Below are 24,277 nucleotides of genomic sequence, written 5' to 3' on the forward strand. Positions count from 1 at the left end.
TACATTGTTTTTAATGCTTCACACTGTCATTTTTCTATTAAAATAACCATTCTAATATCTCTTTATTTATACAATTAAAATTATTTTAACTTTGAAATTAAATTCTTAAAAATTTTTAGTGAATAATATAGGTTATTAAATTTAGAAACAAAAAAATATTACTCACAAGCCCATAATTAACTAAATTTAATCTTAGATATAGAGACTTCCAGAATGGTACCATTAAAAATATACTCAGTGTTGTAATCATAAATTTTGCACAGAAATTTTAAAATGTTTTACATATCCAAAAAGTCATTAACTCTGTTTTCCTTTTCTTCTTTTATCCCACTACTTATACCTGATACGGATTAGTCTTGAAGGGATCATCAAGAGGACATGACTACTGGAATGCGTTTCGCTTGCCTTCCCTGCAGAAGCCCCACCAAGTATTCAGCCTTGTGACAGTAATGTGCTTGCTGCCGAGACCACCCGGACAGTATTTTAAGGCTTCTATATAAACTTTTAAGATTCTGGTGGGGTTGCAGGGAGACTCTTGTGGCTGCTCAAGACAAGTCTCATAAGTAAGTTATCTTGCTGATAAAACCTGCCGCCCACTAAGCTGCAGGGCTCTGCTTCTTTCTATGGTCTCTCCTTCCCCTCTGTGTTGGACCAGTTCATGGATCATCAAGCAGACTGGGCTGAAGTACATCCTCCAGAAATTCTCTCTGTGAAGATGTCTGGGTGTAAATTTTTTTTCATCCTTTTTATTTCTAGAAGAATATTTGGTTATTACTCTCACAACTGCTAATTTGTCCAGATGCATAGTTATAAGCTTAGAGTGATTTATCTTCCCTTCATCATGCTGAAAATGTCTCTCCTTACACAGATTCATTATCATGGTGGCCCAGTTTATTTTTTTATTTCAATTTTAAATTATATAGGCAGAGGTATCTTTTCACCAATTGTGACATCAATGTTTTGAACTATTTTAATATACATGCTGTTTACTGAAATACAATTTTATAACATGAGAGTTGTGGATTAAGTTTTATTTGGGGCAAAATGAGGGCTATAATCTAGAAGACAGAACCTCAGATGGCTCTGAGGACCTTTTCTGAAGAGGCAGGGGGAAACTCAATATTATATATGTAATTTTAGTGAAGAGGAGTACGTGCAATCAAACACACATTGAGTTCTTTTGCCAGTTATGAGGAGCAGACGTCACCATTAATGAATTTTGTGCTCTTCTAGATATAAGGAGATGCAAGAATTGGGGCTTATAAAATCTTCTACTGAAAACATCTATCTGAAGCTCTATTTTGTCAGTTTCCCCACAGCACAAAGTGCTCCATTCCTGATCTCCACTGTGAACTTTTAGGGAGTGATGGAGGTCAGCGGCTACAGTGGCTTGTGATTGGTTATAGTACCAAGCAGAGGTAGATGGCAAATGTTATAAACGATTATTCCCCTTAGCATTTTTATTTGAATCATTTTTTGCTTACTTTTTCTCCATTATAATTTTGTATTTTACTGAAAATATAAAGACTTATGATTGATAAAAATTCACTGTTAAAACTTTAATATGTAAATATTAGAAAAGAAAGTTATTTTTGCTATCTCAACTTTTTTATAATATTCTTTTAATTGTATCTGTGTTATTAAGCATATAATAATCAATAATGCAAATTGATATAAAGTAACATGCACTTACAAAATCAAACAAGTTAGACGGAAGTATCATTTTAAGAATTATTTTTATTTATTGGCATTTATTTTGAAATATTTTCAAAATAGACGTGATCCTTATCTTGTCTACCTGTAGATTCAATACCCTTTAACATAGCATTTACATAATCATATCTTTCTTCTTAAATTTTAATAAATGTATCCTTTTCTTAGTATTTATTTTTATTTTTTAGGATAAATATATGGTTACCATTCCTTCTGATTCTTTGAATGTCTTGGTATTACTTTGGCTTAACTACAAACATAACAACCTTAGTGGTAACACAATTATAGAAATATAATATTTTTTCTCAAAGCTCTATAGCTATTTCCATAATATTTTGTGGCTAGTCAGTCTTTAATAGAAGAAGACAAGGCTATTCTTTGTTTTCTCTATAGAAGCAATTTTGTTTATTTTTTTTTCTGGTCCACTTTTAAATTTAACATTTTGAAATAGATATAGATATATATCTATTTTGCATTATAATTAAGCTTTAAACATGGTATATTCTTCTACTTATCTTGATATGCCTATTTCCCTGCCCTGGGAACAAATCTGGGTATCCAACAGTTTGGCACATTTTCTTGGTTGTTCTCTGATTGCTTAGAGTCAGGTCATACCCATGCTTTACCTACTGCACTGGATGACTGAATTTCTAATGCTATTTCCATCTTTTGAGCTGCAGTTTCATTAAATTTATGTATTATTTGTTGTAGAAGCAAATAAAAGCTTATATTTGTAGATAAATGGCATAAGTTTTAGTGGAATGTGGAGTTCACAATACAAATGTTTAGTTGATATAGATCTTTACTCTAAATAATGATGAAATTTTTTGATGTTAAGTTGCATTCCTGCCTTCCTTCCCTCTTCTTTTCTTTCTTTTTGATTGGTATTTTTGGCTCTAAAATTTATTTTTTTGGCAAAATCTTATTTGAATTGATACAGAGATGAAGGATACACACACACACACACATAAATGTCTATATAAACTCTGCTAAATAAATAATCATAAAATCTCTGTTTCTCGAATCAATTCAAAATATTTTAAGAATGCTGCTTTCCTTGAATTATACTTAATTCTTCTCACTTATTTATTAAGCAGCAATCCTTTGTCATGCAGTGACTATAGCCTTATTCTTCCACTAAGTAATTGTGTTTCATAAATTTGTAAGCAACCAGAGTGATTTCAGAATTTGTTAAAGATTTACAAAAAATTGACATGATCTTAACCACATGCTGCTATTGCCAATATGCCCTTCAGAGTGATGATTTTACTAAAAGCAATGTCTAACTCCTTCACATTCCTACAATAATGGCCTTATTATTATACTACAAAAGATGACATCTTCAAATAAAAATGTCTACCTCTATAACAATATTCCATGAATTCACTTATTACACAATATTAACAAACTACTTAAAGAATGAATCAAAACCATATAAGATATTATTTCTCATGTATTGGAAAAAATAATACGATGAAGTAAATTAAATCTAATAGTGTTAAAATATTCAAAGCCTTTCTAATGACAAAAACTTTAAATATAAAATATTCTACTTCAAAAATGCTTTCAGAGGTGTTATAAATGGTGAGAGGATTATATATCATATATAGTTTTCTGTTTATGAATTTGATTATAGCAATGGAACAGTGTAGTATTAAATTTAAAAAAATGCATATCAATTGAAGATATAAATTAACCTCAAATTTGGGTTGTAAATAATTTTATATTTAGCTTTCAGTTTTCTTTATGTGTTTTTATATAATTTCAGGAAAATAATTATCATATACAAATGTACAGATCTGAGTCTTTATCTAATATGTCTCAATCGCAAGAGTTCTAAAACCCCTCCATTTCCTTCTTTCTTTCCTTCCTCTTTCCTTCTTTCCTTTCTTGGTATAAAAGTTAATTGTTGGCAATATTTTATCAGAACTTATAATGTGAATGAAGGATGAAAGATATATACATATATACACACACACATATAGTGATGATCCAACTTGGAATAAATATTCTCATATTTCTATGAAAAATTATGAATGAATTTAACTATAGTATGTAATTCCTTAACATTTTTCATAATATAAAGTATATGTACTTACAACTTTATATTGTGAACTTAATTGTTTAATATCTACCTTAATGCATGGAAGAGTTTTTATGTTATTATAAAGTATACTTTAATAAGTGTGATAAAGGAGCATTACATGGTGTTAAGGAATTATGTTAATGTAATGGGCTTTATGAATTCACAAATTAGCTGAGCACTCAGAGTGATTGGAATTAGATAGGCAAATCTCTTGAGGGGAGTAGGGGATTGATGTGTAAACGATTATTTCTAAGAGTGAGAATAGCATGTGTATGCCCCTGTAGCATGAGGGAACATAGTTAAGTACCAGGATTGTAAGAAGTATATCTATGGTAATGATCCTGAAGGTGAACAAGAAGTGATTTGAGGCTACTAACAAGGGTAAGGTATGTAACAGTCAGCATATTATAGCAGGCTGTCCTGCGAGCAGGCCCTCCGCCCGCGCCGCGGGGTGGGCAAGCGCCCCGCGGGGGTCTCGGGCTCCCAGCCCACTGCCCGGCCTCCCTGCCACATGCTATGCGTCATCCGGGGATGCCCCTCGCAGAGAGACCCTCAATCACAAGTCACCCGCCCTCCCCACCCTCCTCGCCGTGCCTTGCAACCCCGCCCCCGAACCGCCCTCCAGATCCCCGTGCAGTACCCCCCGCCCCTCGCCGGGAAGAACGCAGTGACTCCAGCAGCAGTGGCGGCTCTTTGAGCCCAAGGGGAGAGCGAGGCAGCCATTGGCGGAGGCCGTTGCCTCCGGCTGTCAATCCCGCGGCCCGGCCCCGCCCCACCGGCCCAGCGTGGCAGGACGCAGGGCCGCGGGGACTGTCGGGACGGCTTCAAGATGGCCGGGCGCTTGGGGTCCGCACCTGCTGGCGGCCCCGAGCCCCGTTCACTGCCACCGCTGCTGACCGGAGGCGGTCGGCCCGGAGACTCCGGGGGCTGCTCCCGCATGGCGGGAGGCCGCCATGGCGACCCTGGAAAAGCTAGCGAAGGCCTTCGAGTCCCTCAAGTCCTTCCAGCAGCCGCCGCCGCCGCCTCAGCCCCCTCAGGCGGCACCGCAGCCTCAACCGCCACCGCCGCCCGCCCAGCTGTGGGTCAGGAGCTGCTGCCCAGACGGTGAGTCCCTGCGGGCCCCTCCCCAGCCCTGCGCGGGTCTCCGTCCCTCCCTCAGCCTCCCCCGCAGGCCCCGAAGCGGTCCGGGCCCCAAGCCTCTGCTTTCCCGGCTGCGAAACTCGGGAAGGAACGGGGCTGTGTTGTGAGCCAAGGCCGCGCGTCCCGTTTGGCTCCTCAGTTCAGATGCAATTACAAATCCAGGTTGTCACCTGTGCTTCTGAATAACTGGCTGTACATTGGAGTTTCCCATCTCTTGCCCAGGTTCAATGATTTGCTAGGATGGCTTAAGAACTCAGGAAGGATAGTTTGCTTACTAGATTACTGGTTTATTTTAAAAAAGGCTACAACCTATAAACAGCAAAATAGAACAGTTGCATAGGGAAAGATATGGATAAAAGCGTGTGGAGCTTCCATGACCCCTTTGGATGTGCCACCTTTTAACAACCTCCACATATGCATCAAGCCAGAAACTCTCTGAACCCCTTCAGTTAGGTTTTATTTATTTTTTTAATGGAGGACTTCTTAGATAGATATGGTTGAGTAAACTATTGGTCATTGGTGATTAACTCAACTTTCAACTCTTCTCCCCAGTGGTTGGAGCATCAGGCTAAATGTTGCAACTTTCTAATAACATTGGTTTCTCTAGCAACCAACTCCATTCTGTAGTGATCTAGGGGCTTTACAAAATCACCTCATTAACATAAACTCAGTTGTGGTTGAAAGGTGCTTGTTATAAATAACAAAAGACTCTCCTTTCATCTTTATCAGTCTGGAGCTATTTTAGGAAATGAGAACAAAAGACCAAAAGTTACAAGAAAAATAATTTTATCTCTCTCATCACATAGGGTTTTAAGAGCTATATACCAGGAATAAGGACAATGATCAAATTTGTATTTCTTATTGTAAATCTCAATTTCACACACCCATAATATCTTGTCATAGGTGTCTGCAGGTCATTCTCCCTGCAGCTTTCCCAAGCAATGCCCACTGCTTCTCCCTGCCTAAGATCCAAATAAGGGAATAGATAACAGTCCTTCAGGCAGCCCATGAGATATCAGAACATTGTAAATGTAGTCTGCTCTGCTCTGTTTATTTTGAAAAAGGGAATTGGAAACTCAATTGATGCCTTAGATAGTCTATTTTATATATTCACTGGTAACCTCTTGCTCTAGGCATCTGTGGAGCTCTCTCTCCACATGTTTCCTTGAGAAATACCTGCTGCTTCTTTCCATCTGATATCCAAGTTTTACCACCACCTACCCCTCTGCCACCCTTCCCTGAGTTTCATGTGAGGTGAAACAGAGACCTGAAGAGGCAGCCCTGACAGGTTAGAACATTATAAAATTTCCCTGTCTCTGAATCAGGGGAGGGAATTGGGAAATGATTTGCCACTTCCTTAAAGACCTTACCACAATGGGGAGCAAGGGCAACAGAAACACCACAGAATTTCCTACCATTTTGAATGAGGCTGTTTCTTGATTTGGTATTTGGTTGGTTGCTTTGGACCTTTGACTGTTTTATGGAACTACTGTGAGGTTATTCTAGCCAGAATTTTGGTTGTTGTTTATGTCTCCTTGGGGAAACAAGAGCTTAGAGTTTGCTAGACTGTCATTTTGCTCAAGTATGTAGATTTTTAATCCTTGCTCAGTGACATTCACTCAGCCTTTGTGAGAAACATTTACCTCATTTCCAAAGTCGTTATATTAATTTCTAACTTTCAGTCTCTTGTGAATATCAGTTTAGCTGGATATGTAAGTTATTATCAAAGGGCTTGGTATATTGTAGGCCTTCAGTGCATCATAACAATAACTTTAATAATACTATTATTTTGAAATAGCACTTTGGAGAGTGATATTATATTATTTCACTACCAATATCATGAGAGGCTTGGTATGATTGGGGAAAACCTCTGCAGTATGCTAATTCTATGTTACATTTTGTCTCATGGAAAGCACAGAACTCTTAGTTACCTTATCCTAAGTTCATAGATGCTTTGTATAAGTCTGAGTTAGAGAATGACTTTATAATCTGATTTCCACTAAGAAGCTCTTCTAGGTTGGCAGTTTGCCATGGCATCCAGATCCAAAATAATGGGCCCCATTTGTCTGCTGGAAAGTGTCAAGGTGCTGTCAGTGAACCAAAACTCTCTGCAGATTCTTGGTGAGATTTCTTTGCCAGTGCTGGTCTGGCCATTGTAGGACCGTATCATACGGGCAAATCCTACTTGATGAACCGTCTTGCAGGTCACAATCATGGTGAGTGTTGTACTGGGTCAAGGGCCAATTGCTTGATTCTAGCTAATATCTCAGTTTCTTAATTTTTGTCCTGATCATGTGTAGGGAGAACCAAACTTCTCTTAACAAGTCAACTTTCCACTCCTATTTCTTACTGCTAAATCACTGTCTTACTGTAATTCATTATCATATTATATGTTTTATTCCTGTAAAGCAAAATTTCTCCTACCAGTTCACACAATCTTACCTTATTTTACATGCTTAAGCACTGGACTCTTGCAATTGTGTCTACTCTCTCTTGAAACACATTTTGCTTTTTTATGGAATATTCTCATCAACATATAAATGTGTTCAAATGTCTATAATCTTAAAAATATTTCCTGTATGACATATACTTCTGTGGCTAACACTTCTCCCCTGTTTTGAAAAATTTGTCTGACAAAAAATATAATCTTGATTTTTTTCCCACCTTTTTCTCTTCCCATGTCTGTCTTCAGTCCATTTCTCTCTGGCTTTGAACCTCACAGTTCTTTCAAGATACTCTTGTTATGGTTATCAATGACTTCCATTTTGTATGATTCACGGATTCCCCTTTTCATCTATGTTGAGCCCTTGCTTGGTATCTTTATCACAATTAATATTCCTTCCTCCTTGAAACAGATGACACACAAAGTAGGACATTCTTGAGGAAATGGACAAAGCACCAACTCGTATGCTGGGATATTGACATTCCAATAGATCTGTAGCCCTTGGTTGTTTAGATTATCTGCTCTAACTGAATGCTGCTTTCTCCCCTCTCCTCACAGACTTTCCTCTAGGCTCTACAGTGCAGTCTGAAACCAAGTGCATCTGAATGTGGTGTGTGCCTCACCTACACAAGCCCAATCATACTCTGGTGGTCCTTCTGGATACTTAGAGCCTGGGGAATGTGTGAATGGTAAAGCAGAAAGTAACAGTTAAATCCTTTTTATTCTGGATTTTCCCCTTATCTCTCCATGGCCCTAGAAATTTTACTGCTTTAATCTGTAAAATCTAGAAATCAATTATAGTAAATAAGGCAAACTATGATTTGTTTGAATCTCACTTATAGGTAAGATATCATGGTGTCTCAGATAAATTCTTTTATTTCTTGGCACTGTGTAGATGACTTGATTATATTTAGTAAGTCATTATTGAACAGCTGAGTTCCAGGCCTTTGAACTTAGAATTATAGATATCAGTGACCAAAGTAAAGGTCCTGCCCTAAAAGAGTCTTTAGTTCAATTGACAAGACCACATTATCTGCAGTCAGATTTAATACCATGTAATTGGGAAAGAAGCAGGCTGGAGAGAAGAAGAAATTACATTGCATTGCAATCCCCAATTTCTGGGAATTTCATGGGAGCTCCATGTCTGGAATGGCTTTTTCGAGTTATCCTGAGTTTGGGACAGGGGTGCTGATACATTTTTGAAGAGCTGCTCCAGAAGCCTTTCTAATTAAGAGGGCTGACACTTGAAGACTGTCTTCCACAAACACTCCCAACAGCTGGGGGAATAAGTCCTTCAATTTTGAAAGGCAATCCAGGCAGCACCTGACTGATTTTGAGAACTAACAGTTAAGCATAACTAAAAAAGAGGAGAATCTGTGAGTGAGGAAAAATTTCTGATTCACCTTCTTAGCTACAAGGTGAAGAGTGTATTTGAGGGTTGGATTTAAGAGACAGGTTTACATTTTCCATGATGAAGTTCATCAACTACTCACAGAGTGTTCTGGAAATCTGTGAGACACCTCTGAATGTACAAGTTCTATAAAAGTAGGTGTTGTCCTACAAGAAACATTTTAAAATGGATTTTTGGTGTTTTAGCTTTCTGCTAATGGGTGAAATGAACTATCCCTCCTATCCCTCCTTTCCCCCTTTTGAGACTTATTTGGAAATAGTACTTACATTTTTATAGCTCTCTATTTTTCTCAACAGGAGTTAGAAAGTCTGTGCTTATTTTTAAAGCCATATATCAAACAATGATATAATCTTGTTGTTGAAATAATTGTTTGTCATAACTGCTACGTCTTATCCTAATTGATTATTTTTAAAAACTGGGTTTTGGGGAAAGAAAGTAATGAATAGACTCTTATCCCCTCAAACTCCCATTTAGAATCTTCTCAACATAAACCACAGTTTTTGCATTTGCACTGGGAGCAACTTTACATGCCATTTATAATAAAAAACAATTTCCAGTTTATGCCATTATTTAGACAATGCTACGATTAATACAAATTAGCCTGGGCTTTAAGGTCCTTGATTAGGCTGCATGAAAGCTCACCTTAACTTCTCCACTTGCCCTCTGCCCTCAAATGACTCTGTTTTAACTACAAAACCCCTGTATTTTCCCATCTCTAATTTTGTTTCTCTGGGTTTTCCTGTCTATGGGATCACCTTCATTTCTTCAGTTCCACATTTACCAGTTCTTTAATATTCAGCTCAAGACTTTGAGAAAGCTTTCAGATCATATATTCTTTCTCCAAATTTCATAGCTCTGTTCTTCCTTGATAGACTTCTAAATTTTAATTTAGTGTTATAGCTATAGGTTTCACTGCTTATATACATTACTGAGAGTAAGCCTTTTACAGATAATTCTATCTTTGTTGCACTTACTGTTATGGATGTTTGTCCACTGCTTTGAAATAGTCATGTTGAAAGAAATACTTTTCATTTTTAGCATTGCTTTTTTAAAATCTAAGAACAGTTGGGGATATTTAGTAGCTTCCTGCAATTATTTATTGATTGGATATAATTTAAATACCCAGTTATGCCAACTATGGTATATTTTATATGGACTCTGATTAATAAATATATGCAAAATGAATAAGTGCCCACACTCATCACTGAATACCTAATTGCACCACAGGTACTGTATTAGTTTTTCTGTATATGTTATTTTACTTTATCCAATCGAGGAAAAAGAAAGCACTGTGAAAATTAGAATCCTTTTATATATGAAAAATTTGCAAACACAAGAAATGTCTCTGTAATTGTCAAAGTTGATATCTTCATTTACATCTGTCTTCAAGCAATTTCTTAGCATGGTGAGTAGGTTAGATGAAATAATAAATGAAACCATGAATGAATAAGTGTATGGAAGAACTTCTAATTTAGGGGTAAATTTCTAATTCTCTTTTTCTAATGTGATTTCTAGGATGAGTCTAAGAAGGATTCATGGATCTTTGCCCTGGCCGTGCTTCTGTGCAGTAGCTTTGTCTACAACAGCATGAGCACCATCAACCCCCAGGCCCTGGAGCAGCTGCAGTATCCTTCCAGGTCTTGAAACACTGTTTCACTGAATTCATGGGAATGGAGATAGAATCAGTCTCTCCTTCCCTGTCATTTAATTTCCTTGGGTGGAGCAGATGGGATACATGGCAAAAGAGAGTGCTTATAATACTTTTATATTCGAGAAATGTGGGAATTGTTGGTAGTGAGTTTATTTTCCTTAACCAAGTCCTAGTTATGTGACAGAACTTGCAAAACTCATCAGGGTGAATTCCTCTCAAACACCTGATAGAGTAGAAGATTCCACAGAATTTGTGAGTTTCTTTCCAGACTTTAATCTGGACTGTATGGGATTTCACCCTGGAGCTGAAGTTACATGGTCAGCCTATCACAGATGATAAGTACTTGGAGAATGCCCTGAAGCTGATTCCAGGTATCAGAGTATGGCCTGGGCAGTGTATGGTCCAATAGAGGGTGGGATCTACTAAACACTGTCCCTTATCTCTGTGATTGCATTTGTATTTGAGACTAAATCAAAGTCTGTGGAAATGGTGGCTGGAAAGTGGGTTGCAAAGATCTAGGGGCTACAGTTGAAGTTTACTCAAGAAAAGTAAAGCGTAAAGTGAAATTACTCAAAACCAATTTGTTTTTTATACATCTTTAAATTTAACATCCAGATTAAATGGGTGCTGAAACATTCTAAAGACCGGACACTGTGTTTCCTATTCCTTCAATTTGTCTCTGTTAAAGAAAACAACTAATCAGCTAATTGTTAGACATGAAACTGCAGTGAAAAGCTTATCTAATGAACAAAATATAGATTTCACATATTATTCTTTTCAAAGAGGGATATATAACTTTCTAATCCTGTATAATTATATCATCTACAAAATGATTGTATGTTCTAAATAAACCTGAAGTAGTGACTGTCTTTACAGTCTATGCCTTTTCAATAATACTGACAATTATTAGAACATTCATTTTACCTTCCACATCATAGCTTTCTCCTAATTCCCAGATGTTTACCCATGATTTAATTACAAGGTAATAAATTATTTTCATGGGTTACATTTACAAGGATGTGTGTCTATTGAAACCTTGAAAGAAATATCAATTCCAATTTATTCATTCTTACTTTCACATTTCTATTTATGATTTCTTAAAACAGCTATTGAGAAATTGGCTGGCAGGAGAGGACGAGATCTAATCATTTACCTCAAAGAGTTTATAGATTAGTGGTGATACCTTAAAATTACATTTCAGGTACATTTATACTTTAGAGGTTTTTACTAAAAAAATAGATAACACTGCATCAATTATTTTTAGCATCAAAACAGTTTTCCTTAAATAATGAGGATGTCATTCCTAATATTCAAATTACTGTCCATGATCCCTTGTTTGTAGCTCTCCTTTTTGGTTCCACAGCTCAATTCCTACATGAGGTTGAGTTGAGCAGAAAGTTTCATTTGACCTTTCATCCTTTTAGCTGCTAGTTAAGCAAACACATCATAGACAACCACTCTACTATGTGCATGTCTGGAGAGACCAGCCATAGGTTTCCTTTACTGGATCAGATGTCTCCCTAAATTTCTCTGCAGTTATATCATTGGTATAAGTCTGATGTGCAAAGAAGTATTGAATGTCTATGTTAAAGGAGTTCTATGTGTAGAAATGGCAAAGACACACAAATCCCTGCCATGAACACCTGTAGCACCCTCGCCTCAAGACTCTACACACTCTAATCACTGTTTTTCTGTCCCTCAGGGAAGAATCCCAAAGCCCAAACATCCAATCTACCCAGGGACTGCATCAGGCATTTATTTCCAAGATGAAAGTGTTTTGTCTTTGGCTAACATATGAAGAAAAAAACTTCTAGCCAATATTGGGATGGTATCTGAAGACCAACTGGATCCTAAATTCCAGGAGCAAACAAAAAATTTCTGTTCTTACATCTTCGCTGATGCAAGGACCAAGAACCTCACAGAAGGAATCATGGTCACTGGGAAAGGTGAGTCTCTATTTCCCATTTCCATGGGGACTGCTATGTGTTGAATATTTTATATAATGTGCTTTCTAGTATATTTGTTTGATTCTATAAAAAAATTCTGATTTTACAGACATTTATATTCCATGAAGAAATCTGTATACTTTATAATTATCTTCTTTGGGGGCTTTACAAATTCCTTCCCCAAATTGCAATTTTTGTCAATGATATTGGTGGCTCCTATTTATCTGAAAACATCCTCCACTTAGAATATAATCACTCTCTTGGTGTAAAAACAGAATACTGCATGTTTTCAAAGGAAGTCGTATACAGTAAGTGTTCTTCACAAGGTGAATTCAAAAGATATTTTGAGAATTTAGAGTGGCCCAAAAAATAAATATTAGCCCATAAATCACTGAAAATCCATTCAAAGCCTCAGAATTAGGAATACATTAAACATGGTACACCTTGCCTCATCTGTCTATCTATGTAATCTATATTGCTTTCAATTTTTAAATTGAGAAACTGTATTTTCCAGGTAGCCCCTAGTATGTTAGATAGAAGTAGATATTAACTTTTTCAGTCCTATGACCTGGAAAACCATAAAAATGAAGAGTCAGTAGGAAAATGAAGGTGATAATGGTAGAAGGAGGTAGGGGTGCATGTGTGTGTTTGTGTGTGTGCATGTATAGTATATGACCCTAGAAGCATAGTCTCAGAATCCTGGAGCCATTGACTGATAACTTGATATTTAGCCCCTAAATTTCCTGGCTTCTTCAGGGCTGAGGACTCTGGTTGTGAACTACATGGATACTATCAATAGCGGAGCAGTACCTCACTTGGAGAACGCAGTGACAACTCTGGCCCATCTGGAGAACTCAGCTGCCATTCAGAAGGCAGACAACCACTACAGCGAATAGATGGCCCAGCGAGTGAGCTTCCCCACAGACATGCTGCAGGAGCTGCTGGAGGAGCACGCTGCCTGTGAGAGGGAAGACACTGCAGTCTTCATGGAGCACTCCTTCAAGGATGACAAGCAGGAGTAACAGAAGAATCTTGTTGTAATCTGTCTTAGTATTTACCATATGTCACCTCCCCTTGAAGAATGAAGCCTAGAAGTGTTGTTACTGGTCCAACGGCTCATCTCTCACTCAGGGATAAAGTAGTCCATGTTCTCATGAGGGACAGAGTTTCAAAGGACTACATTTCCTTCTTTTTTTACTGCCAGGCCTCAGGCAGTTTATCTAGAACTCTCTTTGACCTTCAGTGAAAAATCAGTATGGATATCCTCTTGAAATAAATACTTCTGTGGATTCCAAGCCTGTCCAGAACACCCAAAGACATTCTTTAGCTAGCTTCTTTTTCTGTGAACACACTCCTATGCCTGGGAACCAAAATTTCTCTTTTCAGATGCACATTTCAGGCCACTTTCAGCTTAGGTTGCTCCTTGTTGTATCTATCATTGAAGACAGATAGAATCACTGAATGTGGCAGCTTCAAGGAACCACAGAGATTAGGTAATGCAACTCCAACAGCTCAGATGAAATACCCAAGGAGGTTAGGGAACTTCCCCATGGTCTTCCAGAGTTTTCAGAGCTGTGACTAAATCACATCTTGTGACTGCTGTTTTATTATATGTCCTCCAACAGAATACTTTTCTCATGAGGAACACAGTAAGACTAATTCTTCTACCAGATCCTTTGGAAATTTACCTCCTCTGTTCCTTGTTTCTGGTGAGAGCTCTCTGTCTTTTTTCCCTCTAGGAAATCGTAAAGAATAAGAAAGAGGATTTCTTGATACAGAATGAAGAGACATCAATCAAATACTGCCAGAATAAACTTGATCAGCTTTCAAAGGCACTAATAAAAAGTATGTCAGCAGGAACTTTCTCTGTTCCTGGAGGTCATGATCTCTACAGGAAAGCAAAGGAAATTATTGAAAAGGAATATCACCAAGTGCATATGAAAGGAGTGAAGGTGAGGAATAAGGGAAACATGGGGAACCTACAGAATAGTCAAAGTGGTCTCCTAAAAATCTGAGAGCACAGCTCCATGCATGCATAAAAAGAGAGTATGGGGCCATTTAAACAGCTTTGGCTCTTAAGGTTCACTGCATGCTATTTATTCCTGAAGAGAGTACAAATGTCAACTCCCAACCATGAGTACAGATTTCTTAAATCCACAAGAGACAGAACAGAAATTACTCTTTTTTTTTTACTCAACAACATATTTGATGTGTTGAGCACTGATAATTTACAAGTCAGTCTTTGTACACAAGGATGATCACAAGTGAGACAGGAAGTCAACTACATAGACAAGTTATAACACTCAGGAAAGAGTTACTTAGGTGTTAGAAACAAATATTATAATAATAATAAAAAACAATGCAACTAATACATATTGAACTCTTGTTTCCTATAACCAAAATGTTAAGCTCTTTCCCTAGACTCTTTAACTTAATCTTTCAAATAGCATTAAGAAGCATCTACATTATCAGCATTTTAAAGATCTGAACTGAGAAGCATAGGCAGGTTAAAATAAGTTGTCTAAAGTTATTACCAGCTAGTGGCAAAGGAGAACAGCAGCACAATTTAGAGGCACTATTTCACACTGGGAAAGCAGATATGTAAAAGCACCAGAGATTTGAGGTTTGTAGACCTTAACAAGATTCTGACTGGCTGGAATTTAGAGTGGGGAGAAGGAAGTAGCACTGGGCAAGAGACTGGAGAGAGACAGTCACTCTAAGGAGCTTGGACTCATTGTAAGGAACCACTGTGGAACTTTAAACATGAAGCAAAAGTTACATGGACTTAGTTGTCTTTGCATCACTAATTTCCCTATTGGAAATCTAATTTCTGTGCTCCTCCTTGGTTCCTCAGGCAAATGAGTTCCTCCAGAGATTTCTGCAGTCACAGGTGGCAATAGAGAAATCCTGCAGGCAGATAAAGCCCTCACTGATGGGCAGAAGGCCATAGCAGGTACAGGGTTGGGCTGGGCTCACAGTGGGATGGGTATGTTCTTACAGTGACCTCTGATATGTGTGAGAGCAAAACTTTCCCAATACCGGAGCTTCCTCCCTTTCTGTGGAGCAACACTGCTGCATCTGGAAACAGCAAAGGGAACTGTGATTGGACACCAGACAGAGCCTTTTCTCTCACATTATGAAGTGTGCTGTCGATGGTGTGGACACATTGTGTGGGGGGAGGACTTCAGAGATTTCCTACCTCTCTCTTCAATTTGGTTTGGCCTCTGAGCTCAGGAGGGTGGAGGTCAATCCTTGCCTATTTTTTCCCTCTCTAATACCTCCCTGGGGCAGAAGAGTGGACCAGGAAGGAGACAGCTGAGAAGGAACAGGAGCTGCTGAAACAGAAACTACAGGAGCAGCAGCAGCAGGTGGAGGCTCAGAAGAGAAGTCTCCAGAAACACATAGTCCAGGTGATGGAGGAGCTGGTGAGGGAAAGAGAAAACCTGCTGAGAGAGGCAAACAAGATATTGGAGCATCAGCTGAAGGTGAATCAGGCTGTGGCAGTAGTAGAGCTTGATAGCTTTGCCTTGATACCTCAGGAAGGGATGGGTGAAAGTTACAGCATGATTATTCAGAGATCACAAGTGCACCTACTGCTTGTGATTTATTAAAACCCTGAAGCCTTTGAATCCTTCCAAAACCTTTAAATTCGGCTCTCTAAGCAGACTCTGGAGAGTTCAGGATGGGTATGCCCCCCCTATTCCAAGCCCTCAGAGAATATAAATAGGGTTGTATAGCCATTTAGAGAATTTTAAAATGATCTCACAGGGCTTGATTGAACAGATATTCCAACTATGTGTGTTTAATATGAACAACAACTATTATGGTCTGCCAAGATCACTACCTTTTACCAGGAGCCCTGCTCAGCCAAAGGCCCTGAGGTAGATCTGTGCTGATATAAAACTACCAGAAATGTCCAGACTTAAAAACACAGGGAAATGATAGATTTTACACTTGCTGCATTGCCTCCAGGTGTGGACAGATCCCCAAGCTTTCATGTGGCTTGGAGGGATTTCTCTCACTGTTCATCTGAACATGATTTATAAGAGATTTCTATAATTTGGGGGCCATGTGTTTATAACAGATTTCTATAATATGGGTGACAGTGCCATCCTGAGTCGGACTGAGAATTAGTGCAGTCAGACCAAGGCTACCTCTCATTTGCATTTTTTGACAGGAAAATATTACATTTGTCTTCATGCCAGGCTTAGCCTCCTGGCAAAACCCTAGGGAATATGAATATTATTAAGACTGTAAACTACACTTCCTCTTAATATTTTGGTCCAAACCAGGAAATATTCCTTGTTACAAGAGTCTCCTTTCATGATTAAGAGAGAACAATTTTAGGAATAAAACCAAGATAGTCTGACAAAGTTTTAAAGTTTGACAAAATGTAATCCTTGAAAAAATGGGGGATTTAAAAAGTTTTACTTCCTTTCTCATTTTTATTTTTTTTTAGGTCCAAGAAGATCTGTGTACTGAAGGATTTAGAAAGAAATGTGAGGAGATGAATACAGAGATAAATCATTTGAGATAGAGGATTGTTGATACTAAAAATGATGATAGTTCCTTGCTTGCACAAGCCTTGGACAACCTTGGCAAAATAATCACTTCGTTATTGCCTGCCTCAGCTAACATTCTTGGTAATGTTATGAAAGTAGTGAGCTCACTATTTAAAAAGAAGTAGCTCACCTTGTAAAGAAATCAGATACATAATGTATTATACATGTATGTTCTCTGGCCTATTTCTGATGTGCCTGCTTTTCACTTTCATCCAGCAATGCTTTAAATATAAAAAGTGATTTCTAGAGAATATTGATGCCTGGCCTGCATTAGATAGAATAAATGCATGGACACTTTGATATAGTGTGTTCACTTTTAGGAAATATATATGTGTGTAAAGTCATATATATGTGTATGTACATATATACAAAAGTTTCACTGAGGCTTCACTTCTATTGGCAAAAGATTGGAAACCATTTAATGCTCATTTAATTTGGTAATATATATTTTGCATGCACATATATTAGAATACTAGGTTGCCAGTAAATAGTGGAGCTCTATTTGTATAAATATAGAACAATCTGGAAGGTAGATTGTAGAGTGAAAAAATGAGGCACAAAACAGTTTGTATAATGTGTTCACCATAAAAAAAAAAAAGGCAATTATTATGGGCACTCATACACACATATATATAGTACATTTCTGGAAGATTCATTAGAAATTGGTATCATTGGTTCTTCCTGGGAAGGACAGCTTGGCATCAGGGATGGAAAGGACACATGCTTTTCATTATATACTGTATCTTTTCAATTTTGCAAAGATAACTTGTGTTGTTTCTCGAATAACAAAGAAAACAAAGTATAATACTAATAATTAAAATAGTAAATGAAATGTGAATAAATGGAATTGCTCATTGCTTCTGGAAATGACATTAGCCTGCTCAATGAGGGGTCTTAGACTAAGATCAGAATACTAGAAAATAACATTTGCATCCCAATCGTGTTTTTGCTTTGGCCTTGGTTTTTAATCCCTTATATTTGCTTCAAAAATAAGGTATGAAATTTCCTGTTACCCCTTGAAATCTCAGCAAGAGTAACCTTTACTTCATAGGTTTCAATTACACTTTTAAAGTGTTTAGAGACAAATTACTAAACACTAAGAGTATTCACTGGTGAGAGGAATTCCCATCATCCTTAAGTTCAGTGGTGCCATCTCTGTTGTAGGCAAGTACAGAAGGTGTGATCCACCACTGCAGAAATGGATGCCTTGATAGTATTGGGGAATGAAAAACCCAGACACACAGAGGCCAGGTGTTGGCATTTAAACACCAGAATTCAAGTACATACAATGAGAGTAATGAGCATCGTGGTTTGTCTTAGCCCAGGCTGCTATAACAAATTACCATAGACTGTGTGGCTTACAAAACAAACATTTATTTCTCCCAGTTCTGGAGGCTGTAATTCCAAAAGCACTGTGCCAGCATTGTTGTATTCTTGGTAAGGGTCCTCTTCCAGCTTTACAGATGACAAGGTTCTTACTGTGTCCTAGCATGGTGAAGAGAGAGAGACAGAGAGAGAATGAATCTCATGATTCTTTGTTATACGGGCACTAATTAGATTCATGAAGGCCCCACACTCATTATCTAATCCATCCCAAACCCGATTTCCAAACACATTGGGACATTGGTAGTTGGGGTTTCCTCAAATGGATTTTGGAGAACACATTCAAACATTCAATCTATAATTTGGTTGGAGTGGCAGCCAGCAGACCTGACCAGAGAAAATTCTGAAGATGGCAAATAAAACAAGGTGTCTGTAGAGAGAAAAAGAATGGGGAGGAAACAATTGGAATCAAGGATATTTATAGGAAGCTGAGAGGTAACATTGATAAAAGGTTATAATCCCTAGCCTTGATCTAAACCAATTTCAGAAGATGGAACTATCACCTGGAGGAGAGGTCAGGATCCCAAGAGAGAGGACCTTGCAGCTCTGGGATGAGGATAAATGATAATGATTTTCACAGTGCCTCTCCTAGGGGACCTCTGTAAATGTACTTGGATCCATATGCTGGGAAATGAGAATGCCCAAACACTTCAAGGACTCTCAGAATCAGGATCCAAGCTAGGAGTGATGCTCAGATCCTGAAAAGACATCACAGTCTCCCTGTTAAAGGTACATGACATCCTGGTATAAACACAGTCTTGGCCCAGGTGCAACTAACTTGGTCTAGTATTTGTTTTCAAATAAAAATAAAGTTTGTCTGAAGACAGACACCATTATACATACATATATATATATATATATATATATATATATATTATATATATTTTTTCTGTACATCTTCATAGTGTATGTTTAGGCACAGAGGGTACTTAGTAAGAAACTTCTGTAAAAAAAAAAGCTGACCCATGTGTGATTGTTTTCAATTGCCAGAATTCCACGATTACTCCAAACCTCTGACATAATAGATTGTTTGGATTTTAGATATTAGATTTAGGTCTCTAAGTTGACTTAAGGACCAGAGGAGCAGGAGAAACTCTTTCAGTACTGTCTCCCCCTCTGTGTTCTTATGTACCACAGTCTCTGTATCTCTGCGAGGATGTTAACTCATCTCCACTGGAGACTTTAAATGACTCCATCTAGCCATGGCTTCAAGTGTTCAGAAGGAAGAATGAATGGCTTTGCCTTTTAAAGAAGAAACCATATAGTAATGAATATGTGACCAATGTATCATGGGGTTTAATGGAAAAGTAAACTATACAGAAATATCTGTATATCTGTTCCCACTGAGAGCTTGACTTAAGCAGATGTTCTAATCCCTTGGACTAGACAAATCCTGCATTGAAGAGCAAAGAGAAGCCTTGCCTTTTTTAGATTCGACATGTAAGTGATATAGCACTGTACTTGTCTTTCTCTGACCTATCTCACTAAGCATAATGTGCTCAAGGTCCATTGATGTTAGCAAATGGCAGGATATCCTCCTTCCTTGTGACTGAATAATATTCCCTTGTGTATATGTATATGTGCCACATCTTTTGTATCCATTCATGTGTTGGGCATTTAGGTTGTTTCATTTCTTTGCTATTGTGGTTAATGCTGCAATAAACATGAGTGCAGATATCTCTTTGAAATACTGTTTCTATTTTCCTTCAATAAAAATATAATAAAACTGACAATGGTCACTTAGAAAAATAAAAAGGCTTTAAAAAATAGTTAACAATTTATTCACACATCTATTCTAATCCTCATTAAGGAATGCTTGGTTCTAATTATTTACATTGTTTGTTAAATTCTTATGCCCTCTCTGCCATTGTTCTGGGTTATGTAAAGAGAGAAAAGCAAAGATCTTGTCCTCATTCAGCTTACACCGTGTATGGGTCTTACATAATGTTATTTAGGCAGAAATAAATATTGTAATTATATACATGTATATAGATATGTGTGTGTGTATACAGATATGTGTATGTATGTGTGTGTGTATATATATAAATATTTTATGTGTGGTGATCAAGAATCTAAGTAGCAACCAAATAGTCATTTTTTAAGTTTGGTTTCAACCTAGTGCATCTTGCCTGGAGATATAATTGTGTATTATAGAGTCCTAAGGACCAAATATGATAACTTTAAAGTAAGGTAAATCCTAGAGTGCATGGTGATTGAAACAATGAATAAATAGATTAATGTTTGGATGTATGAATAAGTGTGACATTTGTTTATTATTTCAAAGGGTAATAAATATTCCTCTTATTACCTATAGGCAAAAATGTAAAGACTTTGATGAAGAATTTTGTGTCCTTTGATCTCTATTCCTTTATCACCTGTACAAATTTATTATGTTTAAACAAACTAAAGTGGATTCTGTTTCTATGACTGTACTAGGACTGATATGACAACTCTGGAATATTCTTCCTTGTGTCTCTTTTTCCATGGAAGTGTGGTTGTGCCACTCAACAGTGTTATTTGGATGGAATTCCTTTTATTTCAGATACTGTGATCTTATTCCCTGACCACTGTTTTGTGGACAGTGGTCCCAGGCTGCATTGAATATGGTGCCCACTCTTAGCCCAGGAAACAGTCCCTGATCAAACATGAGTAATGAATTCCTCCCCTGATATATTTGGTCTAAGGTCCCAATCTCTCTCTGCCCCTGCTGACTATCCATTAATATAGAAAATGCAGACAATCAAGTTCTATTTCCCTCCCACTTAAAGTACCTAATTATTTTATTTTGATGAAATATGCACAACTATTTACTATTTTAACTATTTAAAGTGTACAATATAGTGGAATTAAGTATATTCACATAGATGTTACAATCATCATCACTGTCTACCTCCAATCCTTTGCATCATGCTCAACTGAAACTCTGTATCCAATAAACAAGTCCCCATTTCCCTCTCCCCAAGCTCCTGGTAAGTGTGAGTAAACTTTCTGTTTCTATGAATTTACCCTGGATACCTCATAAAAATGACATCATATAGTATTTTTCTTTTTGCGACTGGCTTATTTCAGTTAGCATAATGTCCTCAGGTTTATTTAGACTGTAACATGTGTTAGAATATCCTTCTTTTTAAGACTGAATAACATTCCATGGTAAGAATGTACTATATACTATTTTATTTTTTTAACTTTTAATTATTATAGAACTTTTACATTTCCACTTAATTTGCAGTTATTACAAAATACTGGCTATGTTCCCTGTGTTGTGCAGTACATATTTGTAGCTGTCTTATACTCAGTAGTGTGTTACTCCCACTCCTCCACACCTTTATTGCCCACCCCACTTCCCACAGGTAACCACTGGTTTGTTCTCTGTATCTGTGAGTCTGCTTCTTTTTTTGTTGTTGTTTTTGTTATATTCAATAGTTTGTTGTATTTTTTACATTCTACATATAAGTGATATCGTATAGTATTTGTCTTTCTCTGTCTGACTTATTTCACTTAGCATAATGCCATCCAAGTCCATCCATGTTGCTGTTAATAGCAAAATTTCATTTTTTATGGCTGAGTAGTATTCCAGTGTGTGTGTGTGTGTGTGTGTGTGTGTGTAGTATACAATAAATATCTATACATACTATATTTATCTATATCTATCTATCTCAGTGTATGTGTGTGTGTGTGTGTGTGTGTGTGTGTGTGTATCATATCTTCTTTATTCATTCATCTGTTCATGGACACTTAGGTTGCTTCCATACCTTGGCAATTGTAGATAATGATGCTATGAACATTGACATGCATGTATCTTTTCAAATTAGTCTTTTTGGTTTTGGTTTTGGTTTTGGTTTTGGTTTTATATACCCAGGGGTGGAATTTCTGGGTCATACAGTAATTATATTTTGATATTTTTGGAGAAATCTCCATACTATTTTCCACAGTGGCTGCATGAATTTACTTCCCCACCAAGAGCCTACCAAGGGTTTCTTTTCTCCACTTCGTTGCCAATATTTGTTATTTGTATTCTTTTGATTACAGCCATTCTGACAGCAAATACACTACAATTTATTTACCCATTCATATGTTGGTGGATAACTAGATTGATTCCATTTTTTTGTATTGTTTTGAATAATGCTATTATAAACATTGTTGTACAACTATATATTTGAGTTCCTACTTTCAGTTCTTTTGAGATATATAACTAGAAGTTGAACTGTTGAATCAGATGGTAATTTTATGTTTAATTTTCTGAGAAATTGTTATACTGTTTTCTACATTAGCTGTTCAATTTGTTCCTACCAATGATGTACAGGATTCTCAATTTCTCTACATCCTCACCAAAATTTGTTTTCTGTTTCTAAAGAAATGGCAACCATATTAATGTGTGTGAAATGTATCTTATTTCCTTAATGAATAATGATGATGAGCAACTTTTCAGGTACTTATTGGCCATTTATCTCTGTTATTTGGGGAAGGTCTCTTTAAGTCCATGACTATTTTTGAAATGAGCTCTTTGTTTTTGTTTTTGTTTTTGTTGTTGCTGAGTTAAAGGGTTCTTTATATATTCTGAATGTTAATTTCTTATCAAATGTATGATTTGTAAACATTTTCTCCCATCCTGTGAGTTTCCCTTTATTCTTTTGATATTGTCCTTTGATATGCATGAAAGTTTTAAGTTTTTGTAAAAACCAATTTATCTATTTTTTCATTTGTTTTCTACACACACCTTTAGTGTATATCCAAGAAATCATTGCCAAACCCAATAGAATGAAGAGTTTCCCCTATGTTTTCTTCTAAGAGATTTTGTTTAGCTTTTACTTTTAGATCTTTGTTCTATTTTGAGTAAACTTTTGAATATGGAGGAAGGTAAGGGTATAACTTCATTCTTTTGCATGTGAATATCGAATTTCCTCAGTATCACTTGTTGAAAATATTGTGCTTTTCCCACTCAATGATCTTGACACCCTTACCAAATCATTTGACCGCATATGAGAAGATTTATTTACTGTATTGGTCTATATGTCTATTTGGATTACAATAGTTTTTACTAAGTTTTGAAATCAGGAATTATGATATCTCCCACTTTGTTCTTCTGTTTTCAAGATTTTTTCTTTGTTTATTTGGGATTTTTGAAATTCCCTATGAATTTTAGAACTTTTTATTTTCTGGAAAAATATTGGAATGTTGATAAGAATTGCATGAGATCTGTAGAATCTGTTGAATAGTACTGACATCTTAACAGTATTAAAACTTCCAACCTATGAACATGGGTGTCTATTTCTTTATGTCTTATTTAATGTCTTTTGGCAATGTTTTCAGTTTGCAAGTCTTTCTTCTTCTAGGCTAAATTTATTTTTAATTAATCGTTTTGATTCTATTTTAAATGGGATTGCTTTCTTAATTTTTTGAATTGTCATGTCAGTGTATAGAAATGCAACTGATTTTTAATTGTTGATTTTGTATCCTCCAAATTTGCTGAATTTGTTTATTTTTTCTATTTTTTGGTGAAATCTTTGACATGTCTATATTTAATATCATGTCGTGTGTTAAGAGAGAATTTATTTCTTCATTTCCAATTTTAAATCTTTTTATTTCTTTCCCTTGTTTTATTACACTGGCTAGTACCTCTAATACTATGTTAAATGGAGGAGGCAAAAATGGACATTACTGTCCTTTTTGCTATCTTAGGGGAGAAGAGTTCAGTCTTTCATCATTGAGTAGGGTGTAGTTGTGGATTTTTCATGCATAGTTTTTATCATGTTGAGGAAGTTGTCTTCTATTCCTAATTTTTGAGTTTTTTTTTTAACAGAAAGATTATTAAATTTGGTCAAAGGATTTTTGTGAAACAATTGGATGACCAATTTTTTTTTTGCTACCTTAATGTGGCATATTATATTGATTCATTTTTCTATTTGGAATCTACAGGATGTAGTCAACATTTATAGAATACC

General features: G+C 36.7%; 2 pseudogenes; one reads left to right on the forward strand and one right to left on the reverse strand.

The window, feature by feature from the left end:
- The window catches only part of LOC140693693 (thrombospondin type-1 domain-containing protein 7B-like), a 175,321-nt pseudogene extending 170,583 nt beyond the window's left edge, over positions 1 to 4,738 (reverse strand).
- On the forward strand, positions 4,610 to 23,591 carry LOC140694235 (guanylate-binding protein 6-like; annotated as a pseudogene).
- The last annotated feature ends 686 nt before the right edge of the window (positions 23,592 to 24,277 follow it).

Source organism: Vicugna pacos, unplaced genomic scaffold, assembly GCF_048564905.1.
Source record: "Vicugna pacos unplaced genomic scaffold, VicPac4 scaffold_20, whole genome shotgun sequence".
NCBI lineage: Eukaryota > Metazoa > Chordata > Mammalia > Artiodactyla > Camelidae > Vicugna > Vicugna pacos.